The following is a 21,654-nucleotide window of genomic DNA, read 5'->3' on the forward strand; positions in this document are numbered from 1 at the left end:
TCTTAGGACTGAAGTCAAGCACAGGCTGGTCGCAGTATTCAGCTTTTGAATGGATGAAGATTTCACTTTCTACTTCCCTTTCCCTTCACATCTTTCTCATAATCAGCTGACTCCTGCCTCCCTTGTGAAATCACCTGTTCCTATCTGTTGATGGTCTGGGTGTTCAGACTTTTGAGGATGAAATAAACCAGCACTCAGAACATTTGAAGATTTGCAGTGTCAGAGAATTAGAGGAGCAAAGGCTGGTTCATGTGCTGTGCCATGGCAGAAAGGCTGCAAGGAGGGGCAGGGGCTGCAAGGGAATGCCCACCCTCTTCAGGGGAGGCTTATGTGCTCTCAGCTCTGAGAAATAGTACTGAGAAACCAGGGACTGGCTATTAAAAGTGGAAATTGTTATAATTTTTTTATTCCTTCATCACCCTGATGGTGATTTGAAACCTATGAATACCACATGTTTATCTGATAAGGAATCAAATTATGAATTCCTAAATTCATGTCCGTGAGCTCTCTGACATAACTTTGAGATGCCAAAATATACATAAAAAAGAGTTAATTTTCATTTCACACAAAACCTAATACCTTTCAAGCAGTAAATTGTTTTAAGTGAGCACTTTAAATAAAAAGACTGATTAGACTAAATCTGTGTCCCCTGATTTAAGTTTCTTCAGCATTCTTGTGCTGCATGTTGATCTATTCCTTTGTAAATTACTTCTTTAATCAGTTCATCTGTCTGTCTTTCAGCAACTGAATTGAATCAAATCCTGTGCCATTTCTATGTGCTTTATGCTTAAATAGTGTTTTTTTTATCTTCCAAACCCACGCAAAAATTGTGAAGAATTTAAAGAGTCAGGACACAGAGAAGGGTTATGTATTTTCAAAGAGGTAATTGTATCACAGACTTGGAATGGCTTGAACTGAACAGACTTCATTTTTCCTGTATCAGCAAGGCTCTCAAGCTAAAACCAGTTGAATTTCAGCAGAATTCTGCACAATTCTGCACCCATGTGGAGCAGTAGGATGTGGGATTGTGGGTCCTGATTCAGCAGAACAGCTGAGTGTATATCCAAGTGTTTGCTGAACCGGAGCATTTATCACTAAACATCAATATCTGCTTCTTTGATTAAAACTGGCTCTGGTGATGCCAAAGGAGCCCTAAGAAATCTGCAGCCCATAATGCAGTGCTGGAAATGTGTAGGTGCAGGCAAATGGTGTTACTGAGGCTCTCTGGAGGGAGGTACTCCACTGATGAAAAGTAGTTTTGAGGAAAATTTTATGGCACAGAATGGGGATGGCATTAATCCGTATCTTTGTAAAGGAATTTATTCAAGTTTTCCTTTTTTTTTAAGAGAAACTTGTCTTTAACGAGTTCTAAGCTCCACATAATTATTTTATAAATACTTTGCTAAAAATAATTCTTTTGTTTTCTGAAGGGAATTGGGATTTGAGGTTTTGCTTGTAGATCTTTTAATATCCTTTCTGTATTGCAGGCCCTTGTTAACTCTTTATTATCGTTTCCATCTGTCATTTGTCTAATAAATAACACGATCCCTTTAATTAATAAAAAAGTGAAAAAGGCATATTTATTTAACTAAAGATTAGACTTCACATGCTGTAGAACCCCACACCCAGCATTCCCAATGTGGTCCTGGGGTGTCTCACCAAGAAATGAAGCATCTGCTATTAGAAAAACAATTGTTATTTTCACATTAAAATTGTATTGAATTTCTGCAAATCTGTTTCTTTTGTAAGCTCCTTCCACTGAAGCATACTTGTATGATTCAATGCCATTATTTTACTGCTGGTCATGTTATAGTGTAGAGAAAATATAGGGACCAGATACATGCCTTTTCAAGAAAGAGAAATAATTTAATCCTCTGTAGCTAATGCTAAAAAGAACTGAAGTCCCTTAGGCTGTAAGTCATAGGAGAGATGAATTTGGAGTGAAAAAAAATATATATTTAGCACAAAGACTGTACCATGTTTCATTACCTGAAGGCACTGAGTTGGATTCCTCTTTGGTGTGAACTTATTTTAAGTCAATGGAATTTCACCAAGGATAAGTTTTGACACCAGGTGACAAAAGCAAAGGTTTTCACTAATGCCATGAAGTGCAGCTGCTTTAAGCACAATGTGCTTTTCTTTTTAAGCATACTTTATAAAAGATGGAGCTATTGTTCCTTTTTTTGGCAGCTTCCACACTGTGAGACTTACTAATAGGCGTTTAATAAAAAAGGGATTTTACCTGTCAGGGATAGAAATAACTAAACTGAAAAGGTCATTACTCTGATTATTGAAGTAGTGCAGTGAAGATGTAACAAATAAAGGAGTTTGGGGGTGGGCAATGGAAATGTATGTAAGGTTTGTTGCTGTTTTATCTCTTCAGCAAAAAGTTTGCATTCATCTGAAGCAGGTTTGGTGTTTTGGTGGTGGATTTTTCTGTTATCTTCTCCTTAACACTTGAAGCCAAGAGTGGGTGAAGAATTTATTTTTATGGTTATTTTTGCTCATTTTCTTCTTTAGTTTTTCTTCATTTCCTTGATCACCAAATCTGCCTTGAGTCTGGAAAGGATGATGGATGCAATCTATTTTGGAATAAATAAAATTTTTCTTTATTTATACTTTTAATTTAAATAGAGCAGTAATAAGTATGTCCTACCAGAGATGCTCCTCGTTATTTTGATTCTAGCTACTATGTCAAAATCAATTTTTTCCATCACAAGAATATGTGCCTTTCTTTAATATGTAAAAATCAAGGAGGGACACTTAGCATCATAATGCCTTGGTGATTCTTTAGACTTCTAGGCTTCAGGAATTGTATGAAAGTGGATAAAGGTGTAAAGGTTATTTGTAGCTATTACTGAAGTAGTTTAGCACAGTTCAGTTTGCAAATTTGGGGTTGCTTTAAGAAAATATGTAGAAGATGAAGAACTTGAAAAGCAGAGGTCACACATTTTATATATTGGGGGTGTGTGTGTTTGTTTAGTCTAAATGGGCATTTTGGTTACTCCTGGGAAGCATCTGCTCTGTAGCATGAAAGCTGGACAGGAAGCATAAAAAGCGTGGGTGGACAGGTGCTGCTGTGTCTGAGGACAGGGTGGAGTGTTGCCCTGCCCGTGGAGTGATGTGCACTCTCGGTGCAGCCAGGCCCAGCCGCCCCCTGTGAGGTGATGTGTGTGTGTGTGTGTGTCCATCCTCTGTGGTGACCGAGTGTAAATGTCTGTGTCTGAAGGACCCCTGGGAGAGGGTGGGGCGAGTTATGGGCTGGCAGAGCAGCTCCTTCCTGCTGTGGCTCTGCCACGAGCAGGGGCTCCTGAAGGAGAGCACGGGGAGGCTGGAGCAGCAGCTGGAGCTGTTCTCCTTGTGCAGCCCCCGTGCCCGATGGCCATAGCTCTGTTAGGTGCACGGGGCTAATCTGTGAGCCTCTGCTTTTGGCTGAAATGTGAAAGCCTTGCATCTGGATTTGTGACTTGCTCTGTGATCTCCCCACGAGTTATTTCATCTCTCAATCTTGGTCACTTGATATGTAGAACGGATGTGTTCAACCCTGGCATCTTCCCTGCAGGCCTGTTTGAAGAGCCAATGTAATCACTTTAAAGTCACATGCTTGACATTGTTGCTAACTGCTGGGTTCTCGGTAATTCTTCAAAACCTCCCTGTGCCCCTTTTGGAGGTATGAAAATAGCAAAAGTTTTACTAAAGGTACTGCCAGACTATTTGCCAATTTTGCTTGGTTTTAGACTCATGGATGCTGAACTGCAGAGGTTTGTTGTGATCTCTGATAAGGATCAAGGTGGTTTATGTTTTGGCAAGACATAGATAAAGTATCATGTTCTGAGAAGTGTCTTAACTCATGGAGTTACTTATTTTACTCTATCCATCATCCTTATTTAAAAAAAAATTAAAAATCACTATATTTGCAAGAAGTAGAGTCAGCCATACCAAAGCAAGGAAGTGGGAAATCTGAGACTGTACCAAAAATGATTTTCAGGTGAAATACAACTCTTTTGTTGCATGATTGGGAGGCAACTTACAACAGCAGGTAGAACTGCATTAAATCCCATGCAGGATTTGAGCAACATGATACAAGTTAATGTGTGGCTTCAGTTGCTTGCATTAGGGTCGACTTTTCCTTTGGACTGTATAATAACTTGTAAGAGTTATATACAGTAAGAGTGGCCAGATTTCTGTATCTTCTTTTTTGAAATGTTATGTCAGTCTGGCAATATTTTCTTTTATGACACTAATGAATTCAAAGCAGTAATTAATTTTTCTGTGGGATATTTTCACCTTCAAGCTGAAAAAGTAATAGGTATTTGAATAAATTGGCAAGAAAACTGTTGAGAGATTACTTTGGAAATTACTTGTCTCAGTTGCTTTTTGGAAGTAGGCCAGTAGTAGTTATTTTTCTTGCTAAAACAGTGCTCGTGGCTATATTGTTCACTGCCTTCATTCTCCAGTGCTGATGCTTGATCTCTGTGATCACATTTACCATCACAGATGGCAGTAAGAGACCTCAAGTATGCATCATAGGAAGGTCTCTGAGGTTTTTCTGAAGATTGCAATTGTCTTAATTGTAATACTTGACAAATGCTTCTGTAGTGCCTCCTGTGAAAATGGAAAAAAAAAGTAACTGAAATGTCAGAATAAGGAATGTTTCATGGCAGTAACAGAAAAATAAAAGCAACCCTAAAAAGATCTGGTTTTATTACTTGTGTCTCTTGAAATCTTTTTTCTTCTTTGAAATTAGAAAAGCTAGAGGTATTTTCACCAATTTCATGCCCAAGATAAAATAATGTTTAAGACTGTGTGATGGTTGATTTTGAATAAAGCATTTAAAAAAATATAAAGTTCCTTAATTCTAGGTCTATGATACATTTACTGGATGTCAAAAGTATGTTTGCAGCAAGAAGCCTATAAGTCAGCTCTTATAAATACTAGACTGAGCTTCAACTTAATTGATGTGATTCAGGAGAAAAGAATTCTAATGAAACCGTTCTGAGTATTGAACTGCTTAATAGTGTTGTTAAAATCTTCTTGTATATGGAGAAAACCAAACCAGCTTATTGTTCTGTTTGTTTCAAAATTGCACAAGCACTATGTAAAGGATTAACCAAAAATATTGTCAAAAACATTTCAAGTAAAAGTTGCTAACAAAGAACTCCTTGGGTTTTTTTCCTGCCTTGAAGAGTCCTAAAATGTATCTTGCCTCTTTCTCCAGAGAAATAGTAATGCACTTGAGATGGTTTTATAGGTCAAGCATTCATGTAACTGTCTATGATTTGACAAGATTGCTCAAAGGAAAAGTGGAGTGAAATCAGGATTTACCCAGGAGGATTTTTGAGCAATGAATCAGTGCTTTTTTGGCTTAGTGGACTGAAATAATTTAATTGGAGAAATCAACATTTTTGGTACTAGTTGACTGAACTAATTAAGTTGATTCAGTTTTGATACCTGTGTTGTCATCTTGTTCCAGTTGCTTTCCTTAAATTTTTGGAAGGAGCCAGCCTGTATACTGGTGTCCCTGTGCTCCCTGGTGCCATCTCTTGCTGGAATGCTTTTTTGAGGATTCAATTTGCTGCTTGGAGGGCTGTAAGTGCTGCAGACATAACAGGTTCATGTTGAGACCCTAACTTTCTGCAGAATTGCTGTGTCTTCTTCCCTTTAATCCCATTCTAAATTGGTCAGTAGGTGTCTGATCCTGATCCAGTTGTATAGCATTATGTCTCTAGGAGGACTTAATGGCAGAAATTTGAAGATGGTGTAGCACAGGTCCTCTTTCTTAATGGGTTTAATCCTAAGGGTCATGTCCTGAAGTGATAACAAAACTCGTGTTCTGGTCTGAAGACTTTTGGCCTGCCTTCTCCATTGGCGACACATAGGTTTGTTTGCTTTTTCTTCAAAGCTTCTTGTTAGATCCTCTGTGCTATTTTGTTAACTAAGTCCTGTCTGGTGGAGTTGGAGAGAGATTTACTGAGAACCTGCTGTGCAAGGGCTGTTGTGCCAGCAAAGGGAAATCATGCTATTGCTCACTTTTGGTGGGACCCTGCAATGAGTGTGATGCTCTCTGCTCCCCTCTTTACTTGGGGCTGTGTTCTTCCTCCCATGTTCAATATCTCACTGTAATTGTTTGTATCCAAGATGTGCATTAGTATGTTTTTTTTTGCTAGGATGATCTCATCCCTAATGAGTGTTTGATGCCTTTGCAATGTTCCTAATATACACGTAGAACAGCTGGAAGAGACTTTGTAAACAAGGATCTTTGTAATATCCTGGATGATCTCAAAGAACATTCAAATACAACAGTGGAGTTGCATTGGAAGCTTTCAAGATAAACATATTTTTTCATACAATGGCTGAACAGTGTGCAGTGGGTGACATAGGGGGTCTCTCTGCATTTACAGTGAATGAAAGCTGCAGTGAACTGTCCAAAGGGGTTAACTAAACTGCTAATGGTTAATAGTAAGCACAAGTAAAAAACAGTAGATGAGAGTACACTTCTGTGCTATATTTCTGAATATATTCAAGTTGTTATTGTAGCCTTTTTATCCAGAGAAAAGGTTGTTTGTCCTCAACAAGAACTTGGTTCTTTTCCAGCCAGCCTTGTGGCACTGGTGCTAGGGCTGTGAGTGGTGGGACTGTGGAACTGCTCTGCCCGGGCTCTCTCTGGTCCCGAGTCAGGCCTGTGCTGTGCTCGGGGAGGGAGTGGGGCTGTTGGTTACCCAGCTGTCTGTGTGCAATTAGAAAAGGCTGATACCGTGCTTCAGGTGCTCAGTAGGGGGTGGCAGCTTTTCTAAAGCAGGATACACTCACCAAGTGACTTGCCTTGCAGTGTGAGGTTAAGCTGCTTCTGCGTTGGATGGCCACTAAATTACCACACATCTCATGAGGTATTAGTGAAAGCATGGCTGTTAACTTCCATTCCATTCAATGAATTTAAACTACTGGTTCACTGATGGGAAGAACAAGTTTCAACTGGGCTCCTGTGTGCTTACATGAGAGCTTTTACGTCCTAGAAGTGGCTGGTTTTCTCTGAACCATCATGATTGCTAGAGCAAATAAGGGACCCTTGGAAGTGTGTGGTGGGGTAGTGGAGCCTCCATTTTTTGCAGCAGATTATGTTTGTATTAGGTCAAAAATGAGTTTCCTCTTATAGAAGAAGAGCATTGAAGTATTGTTCAAGTATTTTAAGTAACTTGATCTGTGCCTCACCTGGTGGCACAGTCGGACACAACCACAATGTAAAACAGCCTGTCAGAATTGGAATATAAAGCAACAAAACCATTTGGTTTACTGGCACAGCTGTACATCCTTACCCAAAAGTACATGAAAAAGCTGACAGAAGCACTTTTTTTGTTCATGTAACTTATGTAACTCTACCCATAACAAGGGTTTGCCAGCTAGTTTCCCACAGTGATATGCAATACCTTACAAAAAGGAAATGTGCTGCTGCACAATGCAATATTGAAACTTCTATGCTTCTCCTATGAAGACTGTTCAGTAAATGAGAGGCAACAGTCCTCCTCTGGACTCTTGAGCTGGAACTCTTCACAGTCAGTGTGTTATGCTACAATGTAAGCAAGTGAAAGCCTGAACCATTTGACCTTGTTAAAATCTACCCAACCATATAGTTTAACTGGGCCCTGCATTAGTTTGTCTGCTCGGTTTTTTGTTTGTATCTTGTTGGACATCTAAGTTTTTTCAGTCCCTAGCTCTTTTTTTTTTCCAAAATCAAAACCTGATATTACCTCCTAGTTAAAATATGCTGAAATGGGTTGCTTACATGGTATTTTCTTCTAAAAAAATAATAGTAGTAATTAAAAAAAAGGCATGTAAGATGCATAGCAATGGCTACTTTCAGGCTGTCAAAAATTGCAGCAAACCAGATGAATTGCCACCACCAAGTGCTGACTCAATGATATCTTTTATGTGTACTTTGAATGTTTAGCAGGAAGAGAGATTACTCATTCCCTCACCTTTCTGAGGGACTGTTTGAAAGCTTGCAAATCCTGCATGAGGCCCCTTAGACTGCTGACTGCACTGCAAAGTTATTTTGCATCTAGTAAATTCCAGTATATTGTGATTGTTTTCTGAGTAACACTATCCTTTACTGATTGTACTTGAAAACAAATAGTGCTAAGTGTTGCTGACTCACTTTGAAAGGCTCACTGAAAGGTTTCTCACTGCTTACCCTATATGTAGGGCTGGGGTGTTGGTTGTTCTTTTTGTAGGAAGCAAAAAACCATCCTACTCATTGAGGTCTCTGCTTACAGTTATGTTAGGGGCTAAGAAAGCTTCTGTGGTCTTGCACTTTTACATTTAGTTAGTGTTTTCTGGTTAGCTTTTACAGAATGTACCTGCATTTTTTTCCCTGAAGCCTTGTTGTTTGCTTGTTGAAGAAGGAGCAGCAGGCATTTTCCTGTCCTGGAGAAGACAAGGAATTGCACTCCATTGCCAGCTCTCGGGCCCCCCATGTGTTCCCTGTGGTGTCAAGGAGGCTCATGCTCATGTGTAAGCCCTTAAATGGGAGTTGAACCTTTGCCATACAGAGAGATGGATTTCTACACCTGTGGGGTCTCTGAAAAGGAAGTACTTCAGATGTGCGTGTGAACGTTTTATATTTTTGTGAAACCTGAATCGGCTTTGAGGCTCTCTGAGACTTTTTTCTCTGCAGCAATGATACTACGATGCGTGTCTTATAAAGGCTGTGTTGGCATTGGGCACAAATGACTTATTTCCTGTTAAAAATCCTTTCCCCAGCTTCCCTTAAAAAAAAAAAAAAAAGTCAGTAAAAGATTATTTGAGGAGAAGAGCCATTGTGTTTTCATATGGAGGCCATCTCAGTTCTCCTTTTATATCTGTTGCTCGCCTGGGAGAATACGCTGTACTCATGTCCAGAGCTTGAATTGTTTTCAGCTTCTTATTAGTTTTGAAAATGCATTTAGCAGCTAACTGCCAATGTGCGTGCTCCTTCTGCTTACAGCTAACAAGCAGCTGGGCAGTGCATTAAGGAAATGTGAAATTGGTTAACTCTTGTAGAACTACATCCCTGTGTTTCTTCAGTTGCTCTTGTAGAACTATATGGGGAGAAATCCTGTAGGATAACACAATGGGCATGTATTTATTAATAAGGGAAGAAATGAGCAAAAGGAAGCCAAGGAGAAGAAAATTGTTTGGTGTTCTGGCAGGGAGGAAAGGCTGTAGTGAGTGAAGTGTCAGTTGTTGCCCAGATAGCCAGGAGATGAGTGAGTGGTGGCATTTAGTAAGAAACTCCTTAAACATAACTTTACCTCAGGGGGAACGGAAAGAGATGCATTAGTGAGTGATTCATTTCAGAGCTCTGATGTTGCAGATGGCCTTTTGAGAGATCTTTCCTAAGTGAGCAGTTTTACTTTTTAATGAGAATGATTTTGGTTTGGTGTGGGGTTTGTTTTATTTCTGGTGGGGAGAAAAGGGATACCTCAGGGATACTAGTTAGTGTTTTATTTTACAATTAAATATATATCCGTTTATGTTACTTCAACAGTTTTGAAAATCTTGTTACTGGACTTACTCTGTCAAAATTTACATTTTAAATAATGGAACTAATGCCTGTCTGCTGATGGCCTTTTTCTTTTTGGTGAGGATGAGGTGCAAGTAGAGGATATATACGGCCAAATCTTTTCACATGTGGCTGCCATCTGTGTGAGCTAAATTACTGCCTATGAATCAGGCACACAATATGCAAGCTCTGCTCTGTATAAAGATCTGCTCCCAACTTGTTTAGAGTCATTCTTTCTCACTCTCCATTTAGTCCTTTCTCTGGCAAATCTCCCATGGACCTCATCTGGATTCTTGCCTGATTAAGGACTAAGAGCTTGACCCTGTGAGATAATAAAACCCCAACATCCCTGCAAGAATCTACAGATTTCAATGGGAGTTGAAGGCAGTGTGTGCTGCTAAAGTCTTCAGCATGTGTGCTGGGTTTAAGGTAATGATTTCAGGACTTGGCTGTGTTACAGTGTACATACTGGCCCTAACTTGATTAAGCTGTGAGTAAATTACTATGATTTCAATCCTCTATGGGAAGGGAAACACCTAGGCTCTCTGTGGATTTTGTAGCTTATTTAGAATGAATTTTCATTTTCTGACTGTGTATATTGAGATGTTTCTCACCAGAAAATTTCAGTTTATTGCTACTTATGCTTTTTTAGGAGCTGTTTTCCTAAAAGCTGTTTTCCTAAAAGCAGGGGTCCAAGAGTAGATTGCTTTGGGAAGTGGAGGCCATGAAATTATAAGAAGTAGGAAAGGTTGTAACTTTGACTCTTATTGCACAGAGCCTTCCAAAATGATTCACTGTTTCCTTAAAAGATTCCAGTATCTCTGCGTTTTTGTTAGAAACAAAGAAACACAAAGCTAATTATCACATCCGGGAAGAAAACACATTGCTGAATTAGACCACATAATGAGATAATGAGCACAGTTGGATAGTGACCTTCAGCTCTTTGTATGGGTAATGCTCTTTAGACTTTCTTTATTTTAATAGAGCAGACTACCCAAACCCAAGGTTTAAAAAGAATTCCCAGAGAACCTCCCAGTTTAGAAATGAGTAGGAAATATTGAAATGCTCACATAACCCCCAAATTATCTTTTAATTAAAAACTGGGTAAGTATAAAAAGCATTTTAACTTGCAAATAGTGTCTAACATAAAAACCCTGTTCTTTAATGTTGCATTACTGCTTATAGGTTTCTTCTGGAATGCTGTTGCACCTAGGCACAAGGGGCCTGATATTCAATTTTAGGTTGAAAGAATAACCCCTAAAAGACAAAAGTTTCTTGATTTGAAGGTTACAGGATGCCTACCAGGAAAGTAACTTTTTACTGAAAAGCTCACCACAAACACAGGTAGTATTTAATTAAAGCAAGATTTAAAAAAAAAAAAAACCAAAACAACAAACTGTCACTTAAAAATCTGCGTAGTTTTCTGGTGATAATGCTCTTTCATGCTTTTGAGACCAACACTCAAACTTTTTGGTGCATATACTTCTTTTTTTCATGCACGTATAGCTGTCTCCATACAAGGTTCACAGGGCTGGGTGTCACTGTGTTTGCACACTGGCTAGTATATGATCAAGCTTATAACACTTGTGTATTTACAAGCATGATGTGTTTTATCTTCCTGCAACATGGACTTCTGCTGTGATGACCTGGTAACACACAGTGTTTATACAGACAGGAACAGTCAAGCTTGGATGCTTGGTGAGTCAAGCAGAACAGATTGCAAAGGCCCAAGCGATGCAACCCCAGAGAGGTTCTAATAAAAAAAGACAGGAAACAAAGACTAGTAAAAGTGCTCTTGTACACCCTGATGCATATTCAAGATAGTGCTGTGAACCAGTGAGTTTGTGGTCACTTTTCCTGTAGAGACTGAAGGAAGGAAGATGAGGTTTGACTGAGAAAAGAAATGGGAAACTGTGAAAAGAAAGAGTAGAAGGCAAAGGCTGTGAAGAGAAGGAAGGAAATAATGTAATTTCTGATATCCAGTCTGTTTTGTATGTGTTCATGGTTATCACAGGTACGTGGGGGATGGCAGGAAGGAGGAGGCATAAGGACTTCCTCCTTACTTGTAAATGCCTTTGGCTGCCTTCAGCTGGGGAAGGACTGGTAGGATGCAGTGCCTGGAAAGAGCACCCTCAGCCACTTCCCTGATGGCACTGAGCTGGCACACTGGAGGGAGTCAATGCCACCCAGAGGGGCACTGACTGGCTGGAGATGTCAGAGAGTCCAGAGGAGGGCACATAGTTCATAAGGGGACTGGGACACCTTCCCTCTGGAAGAAAAGCTGAGAAAAACTGGAGCTGTTCGCCTGGAGAAGGGAAGGTTGCATGGAGGCCTGAGAGTATCTGAAGGGGGTCTACAAGAAAGGCAGAGGAGGGACTCTTCATTCAGGAAGTATAGTGACAGAACAAGGTGTAAGGGGTTCAAACTGAAAGAGGAGAAGTTTAGGTTGGATATATGGAGGACATTCTTTAGTGTGAGGGTGGTGAGATACTGGAACAGGTTGCCCAGGGAAGTTGTGGATGCCCTCTCCCTGGCAGGTTTCAAGGCCTGGTTGGATGGGGCTTTGAGCAATCTGGAGCAGTGGGAGATGTGTCTGCCCATGGCAGGGGTGTTGGAACTAGATGATCTTTAAGGTCCTTTCCACCCTAAACCATTCTATCGAGCTGTGATTCCAAGAGGAGGGAGCTTGCATCCATTTTCCTGGCAATTGATACAAAATAATCTTTCCAGTCCCAATTTTCCTTATATAATTCTGAGATTTAAATTCCATTTAAGTCTGTGACACTGTTGTTTCCCATGTATGGGTGTTACTCTCTGTTTCAGGGCTGGAGTGCTGGCTTCAGAGGGGTGGAAGATCAGGCAGGGCATGGAGCATATGCTGTACTGTGGCATTCTGGCCAGGTGCTGTTTGATTACATACTCCCACCATCAGTTTCTCCTCCATTAAGTGTGTTTTGCAATATTCCTTTATTTTTTTTTTAAGGAAGATGTGAATATACTTTAAGTGGTGCTTTTCATGTAAAACATTCAAAGAGAACCTGCTGTTTTAGCTAAAAAGGGTTAATTTGAAGTCTCATTTAAAAGCCACCAAATTATTTGCCAAAGGACAAGCTCATTTTTTCAGCTGCTGTATTTCTTTTGCCCTATAAATTAGTGGTAATAATGTTAACAGGTTATAAAAGGGGAAAATGTAGCAATGAAGCCATGTTAGTGCAAACCATTTGTCTTAAGTGCTAAGTTGCACTTTAAATGATAGTTTTGTTTTTAAGAAACTGGGGCCAAGCATTTCAAAAGTCTCAGATCCTTAACTTCTTGAAAATACCTTGAAAAATATTTGTCTAGGTTTATGCACCTGGAATTTCTGGTTTAAGTAATCTTACTTTGGGATAACTTTGCTGTGATGATGGCAACCCTGAGCTGTGGTGTAATGGCCTGTGGTCCAGTGGAAGGTGGGTTAGTTGTTTTTCACGTGTCAGTATTAGAGTAACAGCTGAGTTTAAGATGTAACATAACACTTTGAAAACAGGTTTTGTTTAGAATGTGGTGTAAGCACTGAGCTTGTTAAAATTCAGGTATTTTTTCAGTCTTTTTGTGTAGATGTTCAAAATAGGGTTTTCTGAGGCCACTTCATCTCTGTGCTTGTATTCCACTCATCCTGTTGAGTCAGCCTTATTGAGAGAGCAAAGATCAATTTCTTCCAGTTTGGGGATGAAAAAACAAAGATGGTTTCTGCTTTTCACAGCTATAAGCCAAAAGTGGTTGATTTGAAGAGAAGATCTCTTTATTTGCTTGTCTGAATATTGACAGTTTTATAGAATTAGCAGCAAAAGATGAGCAAAAACATGCACTTGATATGGACAGATATTTTGCCCAGCAAACTAACCTGTGGACAAAACCGATGAGAAAATGTTTATTTTAATTTATTTATTAAGCCTTTTTATGGTTAAAACCCATAGATTTATCTGTTTATGATTGGAGGTCCTAAATATGTAAATGAATTGAAGTGACATTGTATGCACTTAATAAATTATTAAACCAGTTCAGACTTCTCCCACATCAGGTCTAATACTGGAACATCTCTGGTGATCTTTGCAGTGCAGCTGTAAATGCAGTTTCCAGGAGTTCAGTACAGGAAGTAGAGATGAGAAGGCAAGGGGAGTGCAGAAGTGCAATGTGGTTACCCCTTACAAAGGGAGTAGTTCCAGTTTTGCATTTCATATGAGGTGTTAAGAGTGGGCTTACACGAACACTGATTAGGGAAGCAATTTTAAGAGACCATGTGTCAGGACTGCTATGTCCTGTCATTGTAAATGGTGAGATTAGTAGTGTTGAGGAAATTAAATGGAATTCCTTCAGGAAAGGCTTTTATGTTAGTAAAAGCCAGTCTCTTACATGCTCTTCAAAAGTGAAACAAATACCTTTATATGACTGAAGTTTGATTGATCTCACTTCCTCTGAGTATTTTGTCAGCATTTACATGAGGTAGCTATGGAGAACATGTATGAGTATACATAAATACTTACACATAAAAATATGTACATACATAGAGTGCAGTGAGGTATTGCATGAAATGTTCTTGATAATCAGAGCAGTTGTTAAGCTGTGACTATTTGTGTTCTCCACCATGGAAATATTTATTCAAAGTGAAAATGCATGAGAAGCTTTTGAAAGTGGTAGTTTGTGTCACTATTGTGCTTATAGTCAGCACATTTTCCAAAATCAACAGTATTATCTCTTTCTAGGAAGGTCTTTTCACGTTCAGTCAGTGAGGTTTCACAAGCACAATCAAGTCTGAAGGCTCCCTGCTGCCCACAGTAGGGACAGGGGTGCAGGTTTATTCCAGTGGCTGTGGTGACAGCCAGCCTAGGTACTCCCCAGACCTTCCTTCCTGCTCTCAAAGCCACCAAAGGCCAACAAAAACCTGCTTAGTCTCTTTATTGCTGGGTTACTTTCCTGTCATGTTAGTGAGTTGAATCAGCTCCTGTGGAAGACAGGTTTGATCAGCATCAAAAGAGGCATAAGATAGCTGGAAAGTGTTGGTGGGAAGAAGAAAAGTGGAGAGACTGAGGCGCCCTGGGTTTGGTTGTGGTTAGATGCTGGATGATTCATCCTGTCTCATAAACCTGCAGTGCTAGGTTTTACTGGTTTTTCATTACCTGTAGCAATAACTGTGTATGTATAGCTCTGTCAAACCTGCCATCCCACAGACTTGCTCACTTGGGTCCATCTCCACCCAGATGATGTGGCCCCCTGTCTCTGTGAAGCTGAGAGCTGTGCCCTGGGTGCCAGGCACAGCATTTGTCACCTGCCAAGCAGCCACCAGGGCCTGGGGCCTGTCCTGCAGCTGGGCTGGTGCTCCTGAGCAAGCTTCAAACAATATCCAGGCATGAAGTCACAGTGCCCACACCTGCCTTGGCTTGAGGCCTTCCTCAACAGCATGGGGCCAACATGGTGTTTCCTAGTCTTCTTTAGAACCTTGAAAAATATTGAGCACAGAGTCTTTCCTAGTTAAAACCAAACTAGATAATAAATATTCAGAAGTCTGAAAAGAGAACCTGTAGCAGGGCATATTCCAGGATTGATTTCCCTACCGATTCTGCTGCCAAGGGCAAGAAGCATTTGGCTAACGGAGTGGGGATTGTGGAACGGTACAGTAGTTTTTGCCTTTTTCTTTATTGATTTTTTTTTAAGCATCTCTTTTTGTATTTTTCAAGACAAGACTGAAGCTTTTAAGTGTTTTGTGGAGGAAAGTTTTGTCTTGCTTGAGCACTTGATTAGGATCAGTTTTCAAGGTTTGTTCAGTGAGACATATAGTGATAATGAACTCATCCTTAAAGGGTCAGTTACAGGAATTCAGCCTTCAATTGAACTTCTAATCTTGTTATTTGTGATTAGGAAAAAACTGGTTTGCTTTCAGTTATGGAGCCATCTTTCCCAAGTTGTTCTCTTTCCTTGTGGCTTTTGCTGCTTCTGAGATCCCCACTGCATTTGATGGGACTGAAGCAAGTGGTGGCCAACTGCTTGCAGCTGAAAGCCTGAGTAGCAAAGCCAGGTTTCTTTATTTTATGAAGGGTCCTGTCCACTGATGAGGATTTTCAATCCCTTTGCAGCTGAGGAGCTGGAAAAGCAGCCCCAGCCTGGTCTGGCGTGGCTGGCAGCCTGCGGATCACGTGTTCCAGTGGCGCTGCTCTCGTTCCAGCACTGCGTCCAGCAGCGGTGTTTATCAGATCCTCTGACACACAGCACTGAGCAGATGTTCCCTTTTTTAGTATGGACTGATGCTTCTGACGTGCAAACTGAGATTAGCAAAGGGAAGGCTTATAAAGTTTCATGCTTGAGTGAAGCACCTATATGTCAGTTTCTGACAGGCAGAACTGAGGGGAGGGAAAACCAAACCCCAGACCAAAAAGCTCTCTCCAGCTGCTTTTCACCAAGGGCCTGGTGTTGGAAGCAGAATCCACAAGCTTCAGTGACCAAGGATTAGAGACCGTGACTGCTAGCCTGGTCTTCTGGTGGGCTAGTCACAAATGGCAAGGCTCCCATGCAGCCCTGGGCCCAGTGGCAAAGTTAAAGCAGAAGATGATTGCAGGAAGTTGCTGTTGTGCTGACAGCTGTACCATCTGGTACTCTGCATTTCTGTGGCTGTCAAAAAGATATTTTTGAAAGGAAATCACTTCTCTCTTAACTCTCCAGATGTGCATGCATCCATATGCACCAGCATCCAGAATTTATTGTTTTCTCTCTGAAGAGACCAAAATCTGATTTGCTGATAATTGAATTGACAGATAAAAGGAAGACATCCTATTGAAAGAAGAGCCCTGTGTATGCAGGTGTAGTGAATGCCAAGTGTTGATGAAGCTTAGGGGACTAGGTAGGAATGGTTAAATGGAATAACAGGGCTTGAATTGGATAGAATACCAACTACTGAGAAGGAAAGGAGCTCGTAGAAGTGGTAAAAAAGGGGTACAACCAGAACTCCTGTAAATTCAGTGTGTCTGTGTGAAGAAAAGGAAGAAGCTTGGGCCAGATAAAAGAAATTAAATAAAAGGAAAACTTTGGATATGCTTTTACTTTGAAGCTTGGATAGCCTATCAAAAATAATACTAATGTTATGAATTAAAGGAAAATCTGTTAACGATTTGTAGAATTGTGTGATAGTGTAATTGTTTAGGAATGCTTGTGAAGTGTTTTAATAGATTCAGTAAAAGGAATTGGAAAATTTTCACAATTGCAGGAGTTGCTCTCAGCTCTGTGGTTGGGATGCCCCATAACCAGCAAACACAAGACACCTCTAAATCTCTCCTGATCTCGTTGAGGTTGCTTTCATTAGTCACCAGATAAGATAAACTCTTCATTGTATAGTAGTGCCACTTGGACACTGTGTTTTTGAGCAAAACATGGCTGCGTATGGAGTTCCCAAGGAAAGTCAGTAAGGATCAAGCATATGGCAGCTACTTGCAATTCTGAAAAATTGCCTTGGGATATTTTTAATCATTATGATTAAGAAAAGCTGAAAAAAAACCTAACAAAATCCATCTATGCCAGAAATCTTACCCCTGCCCCCCAGTCTACTGTATGCATTTTATAGTCCTACTATTACTGTATATTTTGGTACCTTCATCTATACTATTGATACTGCCTGAGATGGGAATCCAACACTTGTTGTATTGGTTTGAAAATCATTAGAACTAGTATCAGAACTTGGAAGCACACCCATGAGTATGCAAAGAACTGAAGTATATATTTGCAATTTAAGTAGATAACATTTTGCTGTGAGGGACTCAGAAGACTTGTTTCCTTAGATAAACACAGATTGCTGAAGTTTACATGAGTGTTTTTGTGCATGCTCTTTGATGGATTCTTGTATGGCTGGTCATGAAAGTAAGTATGGTTCTCTCTCTTTGCCTCCTGAAACTGATTTTATGAAATCTGTGATTTTCTTCTCTGTCATCTTTAATTTACCCAATTTTAGGAATACAGTAAAAGCAATAGTGTGGGTAGGGTGGTTTGACAAGTTCCAATACTGATTTATTAAAAATAAAATGTTTTTGAAACCTGATTTAGAGTTTTTTGCTCTAAGCAGGCATTAAATTTTTATACAGTTTTTTCCCCCCTTTGGGCCTCAATACAGAGCTCTCATGTAAACCAAGCAGAATGCTTCCTGTTGTTTTCTGATAAAAAGTGCACTTCCATTCATTGTTTCCATGCAATTTCCTATCTTTCTGTGGTCAAGAGAGGCGAATCTGAGACGATTTATGGGCTACCTCTAGGGAAAATAGACTTTTATAACACGAAGTTTAAATGTTTTAGGGAATAATGAACCAGGAATGTTAGAAATAGTTTGTGTCTGTTCATTTCTTCTTCTTTGTAATATCACTTTGCTGAAGACAGCTTTATCCATTAACAGTGATGAAAATTGAATGCTAAATGTGCTTCTTCTGTTAAGGCTGTTAAGGCACAATGTTTCTTTGCATTTTTAGGTATTGCTTGTTATCTGAAATAATTTTTGTATCTTTTACAGTCTTGTTAAAAGTTTGTGATTTGAGTCGGGCATTTCTGAAATACAGCCATGCCTGGGATGCAGGGAAGCCCTCAGTCTAACATTGACCAGTTTAAAAAAGTATGGGTGCTTCATGGGACAGAAGATTGGTGCAAGAGAATAATCTGCATTTGATTTTTAGACTAATTTCTTGAAACTTGGGTTTTTTCTCTACTACTTGAGGGTAACAAAGGGAAAAACTCAACAATCCTTTTTGAAACATTGGTGAACCACTTTGTTTTCAGTTCTTTGACATGGAAACCAAAAATTGTGCTTTCTGGATGTGTTTAAATGAGAGTCAATGCATACATGCTGTTCTGTTTATGAGTTTTAAAAAGACGCTCTTATGTTAGTGGAAATGTTTTCCAAATATTGGCTTGGGAGAAGGAATGGGAAGAGAGAGTAAGAGCATATGTGGATGAGTTTGCACATTCAGGCATGGAAAAATACTAGGAAGAGTTCCTGTAAGCAGTGTTTTGCTGCAAACCTCAAGAGAAGGTAGGGCTCTGACAGTACTTTTGGTCAGAACCAAGTACAGCAGAGGTTACATGAAATGTAGCTCTGTGGTAGAGTACATCTGCTTTTGAAAGACGTCTTTGTTTTCCAGGTGCAGATGTTTGTTTTCTAAGATTATGCCTCATGGGTAGCAATGTCTTGAGACTGTGCTCAGCGGATGTTAAACCAAACAGGTTTTTCATTCATTGCCTTTTCTGTTTAGTTAGCTTAATATCTGTATAAACAAGACACCTAGAGTTTCTTTTGTTAAACAAGATGCTGAACTGATTGACATTGCCTATCTTGGCCTTGCTTGCTTGGGTATTGAAATAGAGTTTTGCTGTATAACAAAGGAGTATGACTTTATAATTTGTAATTTTTCATTAAATGGATAGTTTAGGTGTAATTCATATTTTTTAAGTAGCAGCACATTACTACAGCGATTGAGTTTTATTTGAGAGTTAACCTCTCCAATTAAACTTGGATCAGTGTTATGTCCTGATGAGGACAAAAGATCAATATAAGCTTATTTTTCAAAAAAGTGAAAGAAGGAATTTCTGATTTAAAAATGTAATTTGAATGTTTTTCTACATGGAAAAAAGCTGTGAGGTCCATGCAGGTAACACTCAAAATTAGATCATCTCTGCTAAACAGAGATAAACATTGTGCTTCTACCAGTGGCTGGGAGCCATGGGAGTGGATGTTTTACAACACATCCACCAGAGAGGCATAAAAAATTATTTTGCTTAGAAGGAGAAGCCAGCATCAGGAGTTTGTACCAAGCAAAACAGCAACCTAAAAAGGTATGGGATGTGTCATCTCAATGATTCCCAGTGGGCAGCTGATGATGTTAGATAGACTTTACTATGTATAACAGAAATGTTTAGAGAAACTGCAGAAAATAGAGGATCAAAAGACATGGGAGATTAAGTGTAATCTAATGTGTTGAAATGTCTGAATAGTTTGGTCCACACATGGAATAAGTCTGGGCAGAGTTGATAATAGTGAAATAGGAATAAATTGGAGGATAATGGTTGGGGATAGACAGCACATGGAGCAGGGGTCTAATTGCACGTAGCATTAGCACCAGATGTCAGTGTCAAGGTGAAGAATGTAGGTTAATCCATAATTCAAGAGAATTTTTTTTTGTTGCTGAAGAAAGGGGAAGGGTGCAGGGACGGTGTTGTGGAGTTGCTGGAGGTTAGTGAGCTCAATGCACTGGAATAGGCAACCTCTGCTGAGTTTCTGCAAAAGCACATGTTTTTAGTTAGTACAACTTGTATGTTTTAACTCCTACAACCAAATCTTGCCACCTGTACTGGATATTTCTTCAGGATATACTTTTTCTCAGTAGAAGTTTTATAGCTCATTGAATTCAAATAGATACCTGTGGAGTCTGGTATCTTGGGGGTTGTGGTTGCTTGGATTGGTTTGTTTTTTCAAAATAGCCAAAATTAGTCCATGTTTGTGAATCTTCTCCCTGCAATTTTAAACCTCTCACCCTTGCTCCAATGGCAATTCAGTCAAAAGTGGCTTCACTGTGAAAAATATGCACTAGATGTGATGTCCCTGAAAATTAAGGATCTGAAGGGAAATGTGTAGATTTATACAGATATAAAATGCTTTAGACAGTTATCTTCTTTAGTCTTCCTCCTGGCCAGTATGAAAGTCTGATATTCTGTACCCTGCATCTTCCTTACGGCAATCCCACTTACTCAGAGGGGAAGATGATGGAATCCAGGAGTGGTCTTGGACAACCCAGCTCCTTGTGGTTGCTGATCATTGTGGAGGAGCCTCTCCTATTCGTGAGCAGAAACACTGAGCTTTCCTCTACGCCCTTGTCTCTCGACACAAAGCTGTGTAATATTTCCTACCACCCGATCTTCTCTTTTACGTCTCTCAGGGCTCCTTGCCAGGATGAACTGGTCCTGAGCATTGATGTCTTGTTCAAGTGCTTGCTTGTGAGTGAGAAACTGGTTTTTTCATGGTTATCATTAATAAAAGCTGCTTTTCGTATTAATAGTGGAGGTTGACCATTATCCTCTATATTGAAATTACTAGGAATTTGGCTTTCCAGGTGGTCTTCTGTGAAGGGGTATGCAGGAAGGAATTTAGTATTTACTGTTAGACAGCCACCCACACTGAATAAGTAGTAGTGACTAACGTTTTCTCTGGTAGTGATAGTTGTCACTTCCCTCTGTAAATTCTTATTTGCCTCAACTCTTGTGTATATTTTTTGGTATAAATACTTCCCTCAGTGAGAAACCCTTTATGAGAAGAAGGTTGTAGGTGGTAACAAATGCTCCATGTTGAACAGTGGTCCTTTGCCCATGCACTTTTAACTTTAGAAATGAGTGATGAATATCAAGGGAAGAAGTTATTCCTGAGTCTTGCTCAAGTGCTCTGTGAAGCTTTTTAGTTCAAGATTCAAATGATTTCCCCTCTCTGTTGTCATTCAAACGTAGGTTTGTTCCTGCCATCGTTGTCACTGAAAGATTTAAGAGAATATCCTTAAAATTAACCTTCTCTTTTGTGGAAGTCTGTCATTTGGGCACACTGAAATCTCTACTTGAGTTAGCCTCCTCCACATATTAATGTGCCTTTCAGCATAAAGTGATGAATTCTGGGTTTATACATAATGACTAGATTATTGTCGTTCTCTCATTCAAAAATCAATTACAATAAAGCTGTCCTTCTTCTGAGGAGTGTTCTATCCCCTTGGTGTGGCTTGTACCCTCTGCTATGGCATATGGGAACCATGCTAATGTGCTGTGGAGCCCCCAGCACAGATTCACGCCATTTGCAGGAGCTGCTCATGCTTTTCAGCTGACAGCACTGCAGAAATCACCATGGAAATACAACAGAAACTACGTTACCCTTTACTATTTGAGTAAAATCAATCACAGTTATGAGTTGGTCTTGGGTTGTTGTGTTATCCCCCTTAGTCTTACTCTCATTTCTGCTACCTTCTTATGGCAGAACACATGTTACTCATTAGTAGCATGTAGATATGGGAAACAAGAATGTTGAAATTGGATTGAATATGTTCCAGATGGACACAGCTACACACTATCAAACAAGG

The 21,654-nt window shown here is 39.7% G+C and overlaps 1 protein-coding gene across 1 annotated transcript in view; it reads left to right on the plus strand.

The window, feature by feature from the left end:
- TGFBR3 (transforming growth factor beta receptor 3) overlaps window positions 1-21,654 on the plus strand; it is a 108,092-nt gene that overhangs the window by 18,011 nt on the left and 68,427 nt on the right. The window lies entirely within an intron of this gene.

This window comes from Melospiza melodia, chromosome 11, assembly GCF_035770615.1.
Source record: "Melospiza melodia melodia isolate bMelMel2 chromosome 11, bMelMel2.pri, whole genome shotgun sequence".
NCBI classification, from domain to species: domain Eukaryota; kingdom Metazoa; phylum Chordata; class Aves; order Passeriformes; family Passerellidae; genus Melospiza; species Melospiza melodia.